Genomic DNA, 16168 nt, shown 5'->3' on the forward strand with positions numbered 1-16168 from the left:
GTAAAAGACACAGAAATGCAACATCCAACATTTGCTTGCTACAGGTTGGGCTGTTTGTAACAATTTATTGGCATTGTGTTAGTGCTCATGGCCACAGGACCTGAGGCCTTTCCTACACTGAGATTTTGCTTTGATTTCAGCCATCAGTGTAACTGCCCCAGAGCAAATCCCTAGAGCAGACAAGGTAAACTGGTGTAAGCTGCTGTTCACACCATTATATCTCATCTCACTTTCAAATGGGGGTGAAGTAGCCTAGTGCAAATAGTGATTTTGTAGCTACATGGGTGGCTGGCGATCAGTGGATGTAATAAGGGAAAATCCCTTGAGGAGAGAAAGCTTTGGTGCTTTACAGGATTCTGTGGCTTGCGGACAAGATTCTCGGTTAGCAAAAACTGGGGTAGCTCTAGTGACTTCAACAGAACGACATCACTTACTCCAGCTAACAACATGGTACTGATTCTTCACCGCCTTGCACCTTTGTTTAATCATTTGCACTTGTGCGAAATGATGGTGAAAACACTGCCATTTTGTTTTGGTGGCATTTGGCCCACCCAGTACATCCAGGCAAGGCAGTGGAGGGTCACACCATACAAGGTACAATTCTCCCTTTGTCTTTTAGACAGATTTTTCCACGGTTTTTATTTGTTATGGTTTTATTTAATGTTATTTTTATCAAATCATATTGCCATGCAGGAACTCTGCTAGCAAAACATCTGTGACACCACAGCATTTCACTTGAGAAAATAACAATGTAGTAGTGATCCAAAATACAGTGAGGTAGGGGGGGAATGCTGACTCAGCACAGACTATCTTAGAAAAAGCCAGGGAAGGTATTTAAAAAAATGTGTATTGAAAAACCTAAAGCAAACAAAACTTTTTGGCAGCAGGTTAAATTGCCAGTGTCGAGTTTAAACATAACTTTTCAAAAAAGCCTTTGAAGTTTTGTGGAGTATGGTTACTTTTGCTACCCTGAAGGACTGATTATAAGAAGAGGGTGTGGGAAAATGGTATAAAATATATTTAAACGAGAACTGACCCAAACCTTTACCAAGATCAGAATCAAACACAACCTACAATTTTAACGAGGTTCAAAGAGATTTGGTTAACTTCTAAGAAAAAAATAGTGTGAGCCTCTGCCCTATCTGGTTTGGGCTAGAAATGAACAGAGATGCCATGAGGAAAGCTATTCATGTGGCATTTCAGACTCATTTCAAACCAGGCCTTACATGCAAGAGTCATGTTATATGAGATTGACAATGACCCAGATATGTTCAGATATACTTCAGATGAACAATCCCGTTTTGGGAGCTTCGCTCCAAATCTCTGAACTTTTTGAAATTAAAATCAGAGAAAGTAGGGCTGGAAAAGACCCAGGGTATAGTTTGTCTTTCTGCCAGTACGTACTTCACTATTATTCATTTACTAATGATTTGCCTAGTCCACTTTTAAATAGGCTTAGTGGTATTCAGCCAAAATGTTTTCTTTCTTTAAATTCTAAAACTGGTCAAAAATTTTCCCATGAAACAGTTTTCCATCAAAACAAACGAGTCATCAAAATCAATTTTTTTCATGGGAGCATGTCAATTTTTGTCAAAGTTTTGAATCAGAAATGGTTGAAGGGTTTTCTTTCAATAAGGGTGAAACATTTCATTTCAACTTTTCATTTACACTTTTCAATATACTGAACGCCATGCAATTTGTCAACATCTAATCTACAGCACAGCAGATTTTGATTAAATCTCAGGAAAAACCTCAGGAAAAACCTAACTGTAAGAATAGTAGGATAATGGAACAAACTACATAGGGAAATCATGTTCCTTCACTGGAGGTTTTCAAGAAGAGGCAACAAATCCTCTTTGCAGTCTCTTCTAACCTTATGGTTCTATGATTCTCTCTTCCCAGCAATGGGGGTGGGGCGAACTCTTTCAGGACCATGTACAGATAAACTATTGCTTTCTGTCTCCCTGAGGAGATGTAATTTTGTATGCAACCTAAAATGGTATTGACCTTTACTGATGCCATAACTTGCTGCAAGTTCACATGTAATTTGTTGCCCCACTGTTGTGATGGGTTGGACCCCCCTTCTGGGATGCCATCTGATGTGCTGGGGTTTAACTAAGCTTCCCCTGCTCAATCAGCCTGGGTTCCCTCTTACTGCTTTGCTCTCTGTCCTCTTGCAACACACACACAGGTAGGGCCACACCCTGCTGCAGACAGACTGAAGTCAGCTCTGTGTGAGAGGCTCCCCCAGCACTCACGTGCCCACTCCCTTTAAGGGGTACAAACCCAAAGGTTTTATGAAATTTGCCCCCTCCCGCAATGTGGAGGGAGATATGCACAACTTCTTGCCCCTGGCAGTTAGAAATTACATACACTGGGTTATATTATAATAAAGAAATACGTTTATTAGCTCCAGAAGGTGAATTTTAAGTGAATATAGGAGATAACAGACAGAACAAAGCAGATTACTGAGCAAATAAAACAAAGTGCGCAAGCTAAGCTCAAAATACTTAGGAAACAGGTTGTACAATGTAATTTCTTACCCAAAAAGTTATTTTAGGCAGGTTGCAAAGGTTCTGTGGTTCAGCGTTGCAGTTATATTGCCTTTCAGACTGGATCCCTCTCTCAGTCTGGACTCCCCCCCACTGCCGCCTTCCCTTCAGGTGGCTTTAGCAGTCTCTTCTTGGGCAGGAAGGCCATGGAGAGGAGGAGTCTAGTTTGCCTTCCTCCCCACCCTTAAATAGGATTTACATAAGGCTGGAATCCTTTGTTTCCACTGGAAGGGAAGTCAAGTTTGGGAAAGTTACAAGAAGTCCCAGGTAATGTTTAGTATCAGGTGACAAGACCACCTGATCTAGTAGCATCATAGTTATGTCCCCAGATGCCTCCCAGGAGTGGGCGAGAGATTAGTATCTTCATGGATTTGTTGTTCCTTCCTCATGACTCATCAAATCTGATGGCCTGTCATCTGGTGGGTGTCTTCCCAATACACACACCGTTGTAATTGTTACATAGTCCATATTTCTAACTTTAGATGCAGAAAGGATACAGGCATACAAATTGGATAATCACATTCAGTAAATCATAACCTTTCCAATGATACCTTACAAGACCCATCTTGCATAAAGTATATCTCAGTTATGTCATATTCATATCATAAGCATATTTTCATAAAGAATATGGAGTGAAACGTCACAACTGTACCCCAGATTTCCTTCAGCATTGCTCCTTCCCAGAGTTCTCCCTTCCCTTGTGGATGGTTGCCCCATAGCGTCTCCAAATCCATACAGCGCTAATTTAAAGGTGCTTTTTAAATAGAGGGGGCCTCAAATCTCCCCTACTTTAAAATGGTTACAGTTTGTTGGGGATGAAAAATTATATGATATGGGTTAGATTGTGCTTCTTTTGACTCTGCATGCTGGGAAGTAAGAACTCTCCCACTCATCACTGCGTAAGCTACCTGGACCTTGAGCCCAGGCACTTCTCACCTACTTATTCCTTCCAAGGAACAGATGGGTGGGGATTGGGCAGGGATGGGTATGGAATAGCTCTGTCTCTCCAAAGCATTAGCTAATGCAGGGGGGTGTTTTAATTTGATGCTGACAAATGACCAGCGGTAAACAACTATCCCAGTGGAGCAAGCAGGAAGCAGAGAGGCAATTGTGTGTCAGAAGGATGTCTGAGTCATAATGCCTCTCAGGGTTGCTCCTGTCATGGTGCAGTCAAATGCAACCCCCGGGCACAGGGTTTGACACAATGTAGCCCACAGAGATTTGTAAATCACTCTCCTACTTGCCAAGTTATTATAATAGATAACAGGTGTAACTTGAATGTGATGCACCACAAAGCAGTGTTTTGTTTCCCTGCTGGCCTGTAGCAAGTAGTTCTATTTCAATTGCTCTGCAAATTCGTGCTGCCATGTTCAATATTGCCGGTGCTCCAAAAGAGAAATAAATGAAAGGGAGACCTGTCGGTTTCTGCTCTAGTAAAAGGAGGGTGGGAAAATTTGCCTTGTGGAGAACAAACTAAATAGCGTAGCAAGCAAATTTGGTTTTTGTGCTCATAAGAGTAGACTATGAACAATGCAAGTTACAGCAAAATAATTACTAGTGTCCTTATAACCAGTTTTAGCACAATAGCTATTACTGTATGTGCTGCTTGTAATTATTCAATTGGCCAATTTTGCTTTGCTTCTGGCTCTTTATCAGACAATGACCATTAATGTCTAATGAAACTCGGTGGTTAAATACTTGTGTTGGTTGCAGGTGGAACTGTGCTAGCTAAGGCCCTGATCAAGCAAACAGTCATGCACATAAAGTGCGTGTAAATGTTTGCAGGATCATGGTCTAAGGGCCATCTCCATATGGCTGAAATGGTGTAATCTCATGGAGCTCGTTCCGGGATTTGCTAGTGTGGGAATCTGTGCCCATGTAGCACTTCACTGAAACTCTGTGGACATTGTCTGGATTCAGTGGTCCATGCTACAGATCTCAATGCTAGTTGTTTTTCTTTTTGGCTACACAGAGCTTGCTAGAGTTAGTGTTACTGAAGTCATGTATCAAAATGCTTTAGTTCATAATTGCACCCATTGGAGGAGATGATCCAGACTTGCTGAACATGAACAAAAACCACAAAGATGAATCCCCTTTCAAGCAGGAGCTTGTTCTAAGACACCTTCCCGTCCCCATCCCTGCCTTTTTAAAGCTTTTTTTTTTTAATGTGCTCTCTGGATTTGAAATGTTGGGCTGTTACTGATGAATACCATAGCCCACTTCAATGGTACAAATGGAGTGGTTATAATTGTGAAATGAGGGAGGGAGGATGGCTTTATGATTAAGGCCACTGGCCAGGAACCCAGGAAATCTGAGATCCATTCCTCGATCTGGCACAGACTCCCTAATACGACCTTGGGTAAGTCATTTGGGGCAGATCCTCTGCTGGGATAACTTGTCATCGCTTCAATGGAGCTCTGACAAATTACCCCAGCTAGTGATCTGCTCCTTAATCTCTCTGCACCTCAATTTCCCATCTCCCATTTTTGTCTGGCTTGTTAATTTAGATTGCAACCTCTTTGGGGGCAGGGACTATCTCTTATTCTGTGTGTACAGCACTTACTATATTAGGGCCAATTGTAATGCTATCAAATAATAAAACAGAGTAGGGATTTTACGGTAAACTTCAGTTGCTCCAAGGGCAGAGATTAAATGCAGAACTGCAATATGTTTGAAGAAATTCTCCTTTTCAAATGCCTGTTTTTTTTTTTTTTTAAATAACACAAACCTGTGTAAAGGCCAAATCCTGGTTCCACTAAAGTCAATGACAAAGCTCCCCTTGACTTCAATGAGATGAGGACTTGGCAGTTTATGCAGATGCATTTTTTTTTCAGTAAAACTGAGCCAAACTAGCTGAAAACAATTTGGGTAGCTCACATAGTTGCTGGTTCCCATATGCCACAAATATTTTACTATTTGGTTTGCGTCCATTTCTCACCATAAATTTGAATCTGATACTTGCTATTTAGCTTGATAGTAGGCCCTTTGGAAAAGAGGCTATTAAGCAGAAAACCTGGATTGGTTATGTTGTACGTTTTAAATGATTTCATGTTTGCAAAGAGCCATTCCATTTGCTACATGATGGGATACATCAAAGAAACAGGAGCTGAAGGATTTCTAATTGGGTATTTGCAATGTTTCGATGACAAACTTTTTTCCACCCCCCCCCTTCCAATTATTATTAGAGTAACTTTGATTTCCTGGCACATTTCCAGTTTGGATAATTAGATTCTGTCTGCCGAAGAACCCAATTCTATCATTCTGTGGAAAGACTCCCACTGACTTAAAGAAAGTTGACACACACATAGTTTCAACTGGATGAACCACTCTTCCTCAATCCCTCAATAACCATTCTGCCACTGTTTAACCAGCTGCCAAGTGTCACCCCATATCTGGGAGAAGAGCTCTCCTTATAGTCATAGTGACAACTTGTCCTTCTCTGGGGAGGGGAAAACTATGGAGCTTCCAAGTCATCATCCCCATGGGGCCAGGTGAGTGACCTACAATAGGCATAGAGCACAAGGATCGATGGGCAAGTCTATTCTCCGCTTCATGAGTCTCAGGACTTCTGATCTTAGTGCTTGCCTCTCCTCGCAGCTACCCATGCAGAACAGCCCGCGCAGAAGCCAACAGTGACTATGTGAGCTACCCAAATTTTTTCCGTTAGTTTGGCTCACTTTTATTTTTTTTTAAATGTGTATGCATAAAAGGCAGAGCCAGCTCCTAGCTCATTGAACTCTCTGAGAACTTTGAATTGACTTAAGATGGAGCAGGATTTGGCCTTTACACAGTTTTAAAAAAATTTGAATAATGTCTGCGTATGAATAAGAAAACTTCTTAAAACAATATCAAACATTATTGTCCCATTCTGAAATTAAGATTGTGTTGTCTCTGGACCAAAATAGATATGCTTCTGTTCCTTCTGGACAAGGACAAAGTGAAGTGGGAATCACAGAATGTCAGGGTTGGAAGGGACCTCATGAGGTCATCTAGTCCAACCCCCTCCTCAAAGCAGGACCCAATCCCCAGACAGATTTTTGCCCCAGATCCCTACATGCTCCCTCAAGGATTGATCTCACAACCCTAGGTTTAGCAGGCCAGTGCTCAAACCACTGAGCTATCCCTCCCCACTAAAACTGCTGCCGCAACAAACAGAGTTGACTCCTACTGAAACTACAGACTTGGCAGGGGATTGTACCATTTCTAGTACCTGCCCTGTATCTTTGCCCCTTTCTCCTCCTTGACATAGCCCTAAAAATTAGTATCTACTTGGTATTTACATAGAGCAGTTTCCACCATCTGGAGGAAGGGAGAATGCATTCCCCACAAATTTAAAAATGGGGGACTGTCTCTGGACTGAGGGGGGAAAAATGGTAGTGGTTCCTTTAAGAGTCACCCCTCCTTGGGGTGGCTGGGAGGAGGGGGGAAGAGTTTCTGGACAGACTGGTGGGGCCCTGCACACCTGGGGGAGGTATATTAATCCTGTAGCTCCAGCCTGAGCCCCAGGGACATTCTATAAGCACCTCCCCCCTTTTTGTGCTTTCCAGTCATGGGTTGGGTGCGTATGAGAGAGATCTTTGAAAGAGTCCTTTAACTGATATTAACTTGACTTGTTCATTGTTATCTGTTAATGAAGAGCTTTTTGTATAAGCATTTAGGGTATTGTGAAAATGTGTTTTATACATCAAAAAAGATTAAAATGCCATGGTCGCTATTATAAAGTCATCATTTTAGCAGCAGCTACCAGACAGGGATATCTGAGACGTTCCACTTCTTTTGAGAGTGGGTTAAAAAATTTCTGTCAAAACATTTTCACAAAAGACATTTTTGGGAAGAAAAATCCATGGTTTTGTCAAAAAATGTCAAGCTTCTATTGAAAACCGAAGCTCCCCCCCACCCCACCCCTCAAATTTTTTTTTGACAAAAACCCAATCTTGAGGAAATGTTTGAGGAAAAACAACAACAAAAAAACCCCCAAAACATTTCTGGGGGAATTTTTTTTGCCCCAACCAGCTCTACTTCTTTCTTGTAACTCGGGTACCGCAGGATAGTAACAGAGTATTAGTAAATGGTGATCATAGAAAATAAATAAATGAATTTTGCCCAGCAATTGTGTGTTTTATTATTAGTAGCACATGTATTACAATAAGTCTTGAGGCTTCCACCAAGATTGGGGCACTCATGTTACTGTATAAACTTACTGAGAGATGGTCCTTGCCTCAAAGAGCATCCCATCTAAGGCAGACAAGGGATGGGAGGGGAAAATAAGGCACAGAAATATGAAGAGAGTTGCCAAGGTGATACAGGAGGTGAATGGCAGAGCCAGGCATAGAATCCAGGTCTCCTGAGTCCCAGAGCAGTGCAGTCCGCTACCTCTATTCTATTTCCCACTTTATTCCTTCCCTTCTGCCGTAGATGAGCTGATCTGACATATAGTTTTTAGAGTGCAATGGGATTCTTTGAGAGAAAGGCACTCTATAAGTGAAAGTTATTATTACTTCTATGACAGGGTTCTCTATTACGGCTAAGTTCAGGAGCTGTCAGCATTTCCATGAGAAACCCTGTATTTTAGGTGTCTACAGTTTGCCCATGAAAATGTGCTCTGGGTTAAAACTTGGAATACTGGGAACCAGCCTGAAGCACATTTTTTTCCTCCTTACCAAATTGAAAACAAACTATTTAGAAACCTTCAAGCCATAAAAGTGCAAATAAATAAATGACACTGTTGGCATCAGATCATGATTTGTCACACTCCTATAACATAAAAACATTTGTTTTCGAGTTATTTTTTAAAATGATCTTTGATGGTCATTTATCCAGGGTGGGATTGATCCTGGAGCGTTTACTCACTTGAGGTTGGTGGGTCTGATCCTATTGCCGCTGCAATCAATAACAAAACTCTCTCACTGAAGTCAGTGGCAGCTCCGAGTTTTCCTAATGGAACAATTCACATGAGGGAAGACTGCAGGATGCTGCCCAGTGTAAGCACTGCATCCAGAAAAAATGATAAATGTTCATGTAGAGAATAGGTTGTGTGCCCATTTAAAAAAAAAAGAAACTCCTTCCAGACTTTTTGCATATGAACGTTGTGCAAATGTGTCGGCAGCTGTCTTGACTCTAGCCTGTGATGGTGTTTCCTGTGTCAGTCGCTCATGAACAGTAGTTAAGTGTGCCTCCAACATGGAAGGATACATTTTCCGAAAAGAGGGTTACCCCTGGAATTCTTGGGTCCTGTATTACAACAACAGCAGGTTGAAAAATAGAGTGCGGGGATTAAAAGGGTTTTTGTTTTGCACAGTTCATTATTTTTGTTCCCCAAGTTTGGAAAAATAAGGATTTTTTTATTTATTCATATTTTTTCTCATCACTCTAAAACGTAAAATAAATAAATAAAAATCAACCTTCCTCCTGAATAATGCTACATTTCAGTTTTTAGTTTCATTGACAAAATTTCAGAATAAACAAATCTGTGAAAATCTCATTTTGATAAAATTTTTAATTAAAAAAAAATTCAAATGAAACATTTTTACAATTTTCCAGTGGGTTAACTCAGAAATGGGAAATATCATTCCTTTTTTCATTGGACATAATTTCACAAAGAGGCAATTTTCTGTTTTTTGTATGTGTAGAATGTTTCAAAATTCCATGTTTTTGCTGGGGAAAAAATAATAAAATACAAATGGATAATTTCATACAGCTCCATCCTCAACCATGACTGAAAAGGGTACAAACTTTCTGCAAATGGTCTTTCTTCCACATGTATATTTGCACATGTGATTTTTTTTTTAAAGAGCTCATGGTTCTTTGTGACAGCTCTTCAGATAAACCAGAGTCCAGTTTAATTTAATCCGAATGAGTTTGTTACTGCTCCCTGTTCTGTGAACAGAATGTGATCTGTGGGAACATCTTTCATGCTGTGTTGTTCTCATCCCTATGTTTGCATAAGATGCAAATGCAACCAAAAGTACTGTTGGCATTGTCCATGGAATGTAGATACAGTGTTTTTTGTCAGCAAACAGTTTCATACTGTGCCCAAACACATTCAGTTTTTCAGCTTGAGAAGATGGAATGATTCTGCCGCTATAGCCATATTACTTTAGTACTAGATGCCAGTAGTTCTGTTTGTGCTTGAATTATACAAACATTTTCTCAACATGAATTGGGTATAAAATGGAAAAATATAAAAGTTCCCACAAAGCAATTTCTGCTACCCAGAGAGGGAGTGCTAACAAAGTTGAATAACACTAATTCTCTTCTGCCTTTTTTGAAGGGTCCACTAAAAAAAAAATGTTAAAAAGAAAACAAGATTAAAGAAGCTTTTTAAAAAAATAAAAAACAAATTGCAAATGTTTAAAAAAAATCAAAATGAATAGAAAAACCACTGCTTGTAATTTTAGGACATCAGCACACTTCAGAGAGGTTTTTTTTTTTTTTTTTTTTTTTGGAGGGATATTTTAAACATTGCTCAGACCTCAGTGTGCAAGCAAACCGCTTTATATAGCTTTGTGTCAGATGATCTACATTAGTAATTGATGCTGGGGAGTACCAGAATGCTATGTCGGAGCTTCATGATTGCTATGCTTATCAGCTTGTGTACATTATTAATGGTTGGATGACAGTCCCCTGGGCTGCCCTATATTAAAGGCTGCTTGTGTTAATTACTGGGAAAGAGTGGGCAAACTAAGTATTTGTGAGGTCATTTTGTGACAGATTAAGTCCAAGCTTAGTTAGTACAGTAACCTATAATATCACATACCACATAACTGTATGCTGCAATTTGTGAAACATATATAGCACTGTCTGCTGTAATTATATTCCATGGGGTGCATTACAACGTATGCTTTCATTTGTCTTGATCTAGATTTTTTTTTCAATATTTTATCACCCTCCCCCCTCACTGAGAGAGAGAGATTGTCAAGCATGTTAGGGAAAAGAACAGAAAGAGGAGCCCTGCATTCCAGTTCTTATTGTGTATGAACTTGACAGTAAAATGTAATCTAGCTTCAGTCTCATTTATGCACGATAGTTCAAGGATGAGAGTGGAGTGCCATTCTCTGATCTGCCCAAGGCTGGAATTAGTTTCACTGATTCTTCTATTTATATACAAATGAATGTGATTGTTAGTAGGATTTCAGTCCTTGAGGATGGGGGAAAAAAGAAGAGCAAAAGTACTGGAGGTGGGATGTGGATTTATAAAGAAATGGGTCATTTGCAAAACTCTGATTTTTAAAGTATCATTGTGATCAGATGCACGTCTGAAATACAGACTCAGTTCTTCTACTTGTAGGATTGAAAACAACCTGAATGTGTATGTTTTACATTAAGTCTTTGGCTTTATTTTATCTTTTTGTATTCTCCTAAGGCTATTGTGATTTTGTTCTTCATACTACATAGACTTTCCCTAAACATCCTGGCTGGCAGCAAACTAAAAAATATTGAACACATTACATACTCAGGGCTTGCAAGCTTTGAAGCATGTGCGTAATTTTAGTCACAATGTGCTGACTTCAATGGAGCTACTCAAGTGAGAAAAGTTATACATGTGCTAAAGTGTTTGCAGGATCGGGCCCTAAGCTGTATCCTCTGTGATATGTAGTAAACAAGGACCCGATTCAGTGCCAGTGCACATCAGCCAGAGACAGGGCCCCTGCAAGGTGCTGTGGTGGCATAAGGCAGCTGCAAACTCCCCATCACTGGAAAGTGGGAGGTGCTTCTTGGGGAAGAGACATAGCTAGAGCCTATGGAAGGGAAGAGGAATAGCGGGCAGTGCTTCTATGGAGTCAAAGCTCTTGGTCTCAGTCATAACCACCCAGGGAGGAGGGTGGTACAAACCCTGGTATAATCCCTCTCTGGGATATGGCAGCCTATGCTGGTGCGGGACAATGCATTTGGACCTGGATGAATCAAGGATAAAGACTTTAGAAAAACAGTTGAACCAGGAAGAGTAAAACTTTGCAGCTTGTATTGTCTACAAAGGCCAAGCCTTGGTGCCCTCAAAGATTCTGGTGCCAGGGAAGAAGGACTCTTGGACTAGAAACATTTTGGAGCAGTGAGACCTCGCAGCATCTCAGTCTCTTGTGGTGGTCATGCAGAATTTCTGTCTTTGCGATAGGAATCCTGATCATTTAAGCCTATAGAAAAACACCCATTGACTTAAATGAGCTTTGGATCAGGTTGGGTAGATAAAACACCTTAGTATCTGCAGGAGTTTGTTTCTGGTTATCTATGAGGAAACACAGTGAGAATTAGTTAGGAACTGAAAGCTTTGCGTAGTGTTATGAGATGATGTGTGCTCTTGATTGGGGTTAGGGATGGGACATTGAGGGTGCCCAGCACCTTGTTTTGCAGAAGGATAATGAACAAAAACACGTTACTCTTATATATAAAATGCATTGGGGAAATCCTGGAGGTGCTTAGGTGATTCTGTGAAGTGTTTTTTGCTGTCGAATTCATGTGCTGGGAAAATCTGGCTTTAAATGTTCCAGTAACTACATAATTGGATAATGCCAGGGTTACCTGTCTATATTACAAAGCAATTTTTAAAATTAAAAATACATTAGTAAAAGTCCTATTAGTGGGTAACAGACGTTGGGTATGTTCCTGTTACTTTTAAGACTTTTTTTTTTAAAGGCTACATTTACTCTTCAAAAACTCCAGACACACACAAAGTTGCATGTACAGCTGAACCCAAGAGGAAAAGAATCATCTCTTTTGTGCTCTTTAATTTTGTGTAGCACTTAGAGACCATGGTGAGAGGCCGGTCATAAAAACGTTCACTAGATAAACACATAGATTGGATTTAAATTATATCCCTTCTCCTTGGGTTGATTCTCCTCAGGCCTTTTTGCTTAGGTCCTTTTAAGTCCTGATTTATTAGCAGGCATAAGCCTGGTTATACTGCACATGGTAGCCACTTATTAAACTGCAGTCTGGAGATACAGTTTTATTAGGTTTTTTGTGTGTCATTGCCATTAACTCCAAATTTGAAAGACCTCTGTCTTTTGTGTGAAGTCTGAGCTGTTGCACTTGAAGGTCCTGAATAACTATCCATGTTCTGGGGAGAAACTGATAGTAAATAGCATAAATACATCCATCAAGGAAGGTGGTTCTTCTTACTCTGTCTTTTTGTAAATACCTACTTTTGGAGTGCTTATTGCAACCTTTACTCATGCAAGCACTCTTGCTTCTATGAGACAGTAGTTCCAAAGAAACCAGCTGGGACAGGGAAGGGGAGTCACACTTTCATTAAGGTTCCATTTATAAAGGGTAAATAAATGAGCACTAAATGATGTAAGAAAGATTCACTGATTTTGATTTTTTAAAAATAATTTTGACAGATAATATTGATGTTTATTGTTAAGCATTTTAAATATTATTATTGATGTACATTTTCACAGGTATATGAAATTGAAGGGGGGGGTGTCAGACAATTATTTAATGACAGTAAATTTTGAGATTCAAACAGTTAAAGCTTCATAACCATTAAAACATACATTGTGAACATCACATGTCAAAATATACAAAGCAAATATCCCTAAAGCAACAAATTATACCAGTTTTTACTATTTGTCTGTTTGCAACAAGCCTAATTCAAAAGCCCAAATCACTGGATTTGGGCTCTAATAAGTTCTCAGGCAGCATTTTTCTTACTTTGCCTATCTGTAAATTTTGATTATAATTGTTGGAAATATTTTTTTGTTGGTTTGTGTATACAATGAAATCATCATTTACCGATACAAATCTAACCTTCCGAGCCTGGATATAAGCATGTTACAGACATGTATTGAGGGTTATAAGTATCTCAGCAGAAGGTGTCACAAATTCTATAAGCCATGGTTATAAGCAACCTGTTGGACTTGATAACAGTCCATGACAATTAATTATTTATTAAAAGTGTCTTAATCATTTAATTAGCCTTTATAAAGTATTTATAACTGGACCTTTAATATAAAGTGTGACCCCCGAATGAAAATATTCACATGAACAGACTCATACTAATGAGTTAAAAAAGATAATTTTGTGTGAGAGAGAAATTCTCACGCTTCAGGGAATAAAAGAGACCGTAATTAATGGGGGTTGGGAGGAAACTCTCTCTGCAGGAAATTGTGGGCCCATTTGAAATCAGTGGGTGTTTTGCCATTGACTTCACTGGCACATGGGTTTCACTCTCTATGGGAAGGTTATCCATTAACTACCTACTGCAGGATTTCTGGGTTTTTTAAGCAGTTGGTATCCGTTACTGCTGGAGACAAGATATGGAATTAGATGGTCAGGTGGTCTGATTGAGTATGATCATTCTTATGTACAATTCCTGTGTTCCTAAAATTGGGCTTTTTAAAACTTACTTTTACTCGCAGTGCAACATAAAGATTTTGTCCTGTACCCACTGAAGTCACTGGGAATTTTGCTATTGATTTCAGTGAGAGCCCGCCCTGTGAGTCCTTTAAAGCTGCAAGAGTTCTGGCTGTCATGAAGTAGCCTGCTGAGAGGTTTTTTTTTTTTCTTTTTTCTTTTAATTATTGGAGTAAAATGAATTATTTTAGCAAATTAAATTGAGCAGTCAGCCACGGCTGTTTGACTACAATTGCAGTTTAATTATTTCTGAAAGTATTTTCCATGGTTTCCTTTATATTATGCGTTTTCCTTAAAAGAAAAACGCTAATGTGATATGCAGTGCGACTTGTCACAAGAACTTTTTGGAATGTGGCACTCTGATATATTGCTTAACTACTGGCTATTGCATTTTGTTGAGATGCTTTAAAGTCCAGATTACTAAACACCGACTTTCACTGCAGTGAAAAGGGGGAAGGCAGTGAAACACTTTTCCAATTAAGGAGGAACATAACATTGCTCAGTCCTTGCCTATTTAAAATTGTTGTGCTAAGTAATTTGACAAGAGAGCCTGGAGTTTTAATAGAAAAACTTGCCAAGCCCTAATTACCATAGCTACATTCCTCAAACCATTAGATCAGTTTCCAGAGGGACCTGTCATTGATTTCAGGAATCGCACGGAAAAATTGAGTTATGGACAAACAGAGTGAAAGGGGGACTGAGTAATGTTGGCTATGTTAGTATTTATGGCACAAGAAGCCTTCATGTAGACCAACAGACAATAATCCTTTATCAGTGGGTTGTTTCTCTTCCTGGGTTTATCTGGAATTTGTTGTAGTGGGCTTTGTGTGTTTTTGGCTCTGCGTTTTGTACAGCTGATGTTCAGATGTACACGTAGGCCTTTACTGAAGAAAGAGAGGGAAAGCGCTTCTCTGGACTTTCTCCAATTTGTCTACACCTTGTAAAATAGTAAAAGACTTAAAGGCTGCTACAGATTTGGTGTGGGGGGTCGCCCGGGTCGGAGGGGAGGAGGGGAAGAGTAGCTCCATGATGGGCCGTTTGACTGTTCCCAGGATTTCAGTCTGGGATCTGAGAGTCACGTCAGCTTCCAGTTGTTTTACAAGGAACGCTGTTGCACAGAGTTAGTTTTAAAATACATCGTCAAGGATTTGGGGCTGAATATTTGACTTGCATGAAAACTGTTATAGTCTGATTATAGTGAGAGGAATCATATGCTGTAAATTCAAAGGCTTAGATGCTCAGTTGAGCCAGGCCTCCGCTTGATGTCCCTGAGATAAAATGGCTTTAAGGTCAGGTTGTAACATCCCAGAGGTGGAATGGAACATGGAGCACTCTGGCCATGTCCCCTCTAGCCCCTGGAATGCCTGCTACACCAGGAGGGCATGGGTGCAGGAAGGGTTGGTGTAGAACTGATTATGCCAGGTTCACGGGCCCTTTGTGCCATTCTGGCACTGCAAAGCAGCTACACCATTAGCAAGAATGTGGCCTTAAATAGCTATGTTGCTATTTTTAATGTATTAAACAGCAGTGTGTGTGTGTGTGTGTGTGTGTATTTGTATTTATATGTGTATATATATAATTTAAAAAAACCCTCGATATCCACTATGTTTGTGGAGCCCCCACAAAACTGTGGCCAGATTCTCAGCTGGCACAAAGTGGTGTAGCTCCATTGCCTTCCATTTAGTGATTTATACAAGTTGAGGATCTGGCCCAATGGTTCAGGCCCCTTCAACTCATCTGCATAGCTGAAACTGACAGACAAGTGCTATTTTCAGACTGGTTCTGGCCTCATTGGATGTTGCTGATGCACAAATCAAATTGTTTTGACACACTAAACGGTTCTATAACTTAAGTCTGATGCTAAACAAAATAGGTGTGTGTAGTTTCAGCCCCTTTTGTGGGGTAGAATAAAAGAAAACTCAGGGTTGAGGAGACATAAAAATTAGCAGAAGAAAAATATAAATGTAGATTTTTTTTTCAGCCATGGAGAGTAAAACTGAAAACATTGTAAAGTTTTGGACCCCATCCGTCGAAGACTCAGTGAAGAGCACACTCCCATTGGTCCAGATCCTCTCATCCACCAGGATTTCAGTGGAAAATCAATGGGAGTTAGGTGCCTAAATACTTTTGAGGAGCTGGGACATCAAGGCTAATAAGAGATCAGGAGACCAAGATCTGAAAGATGCCAAACCCTCCAGAGATAAAGTCCTCTCTTGTTCCATGCTGTAGTTCTATGAACTAGATTGTGCTCCAAAGACTCAGCT

The 16168-nt window shown here is 40.0% G+C and overlaps 1 protein-coding gene across 12 annotated transcripts in view; it reads left to right on the top strand.

Moving 5' to 3' along the window:
- The window catches only part of ADGRD1 (adhesion G protein-coupled receptor D1), a 259978-nt gene that overhangs the window by 119449 nt on the left and 124361 nt on the right, over positions 1-16168 (top strand). The gene's annotated exons all lie outside the window — the stretch shown is intronic.

The sequence above is a fragment of the Mauremys mutica genome, chromosome 16 (genome assembly GCF_020497125.1).
Source record: "Mauremys mutica isolate MM-2020 ecotype Southern chromosome 16, ASM2049712v1, whole genome shotgun sequence".
NCBI classification, from domain to species: domain Eukaryota; kingdom Metazoa; phylum Chordata; order Testudines; family Geoemydidae; genus Mauremys; species Mauremys mutica.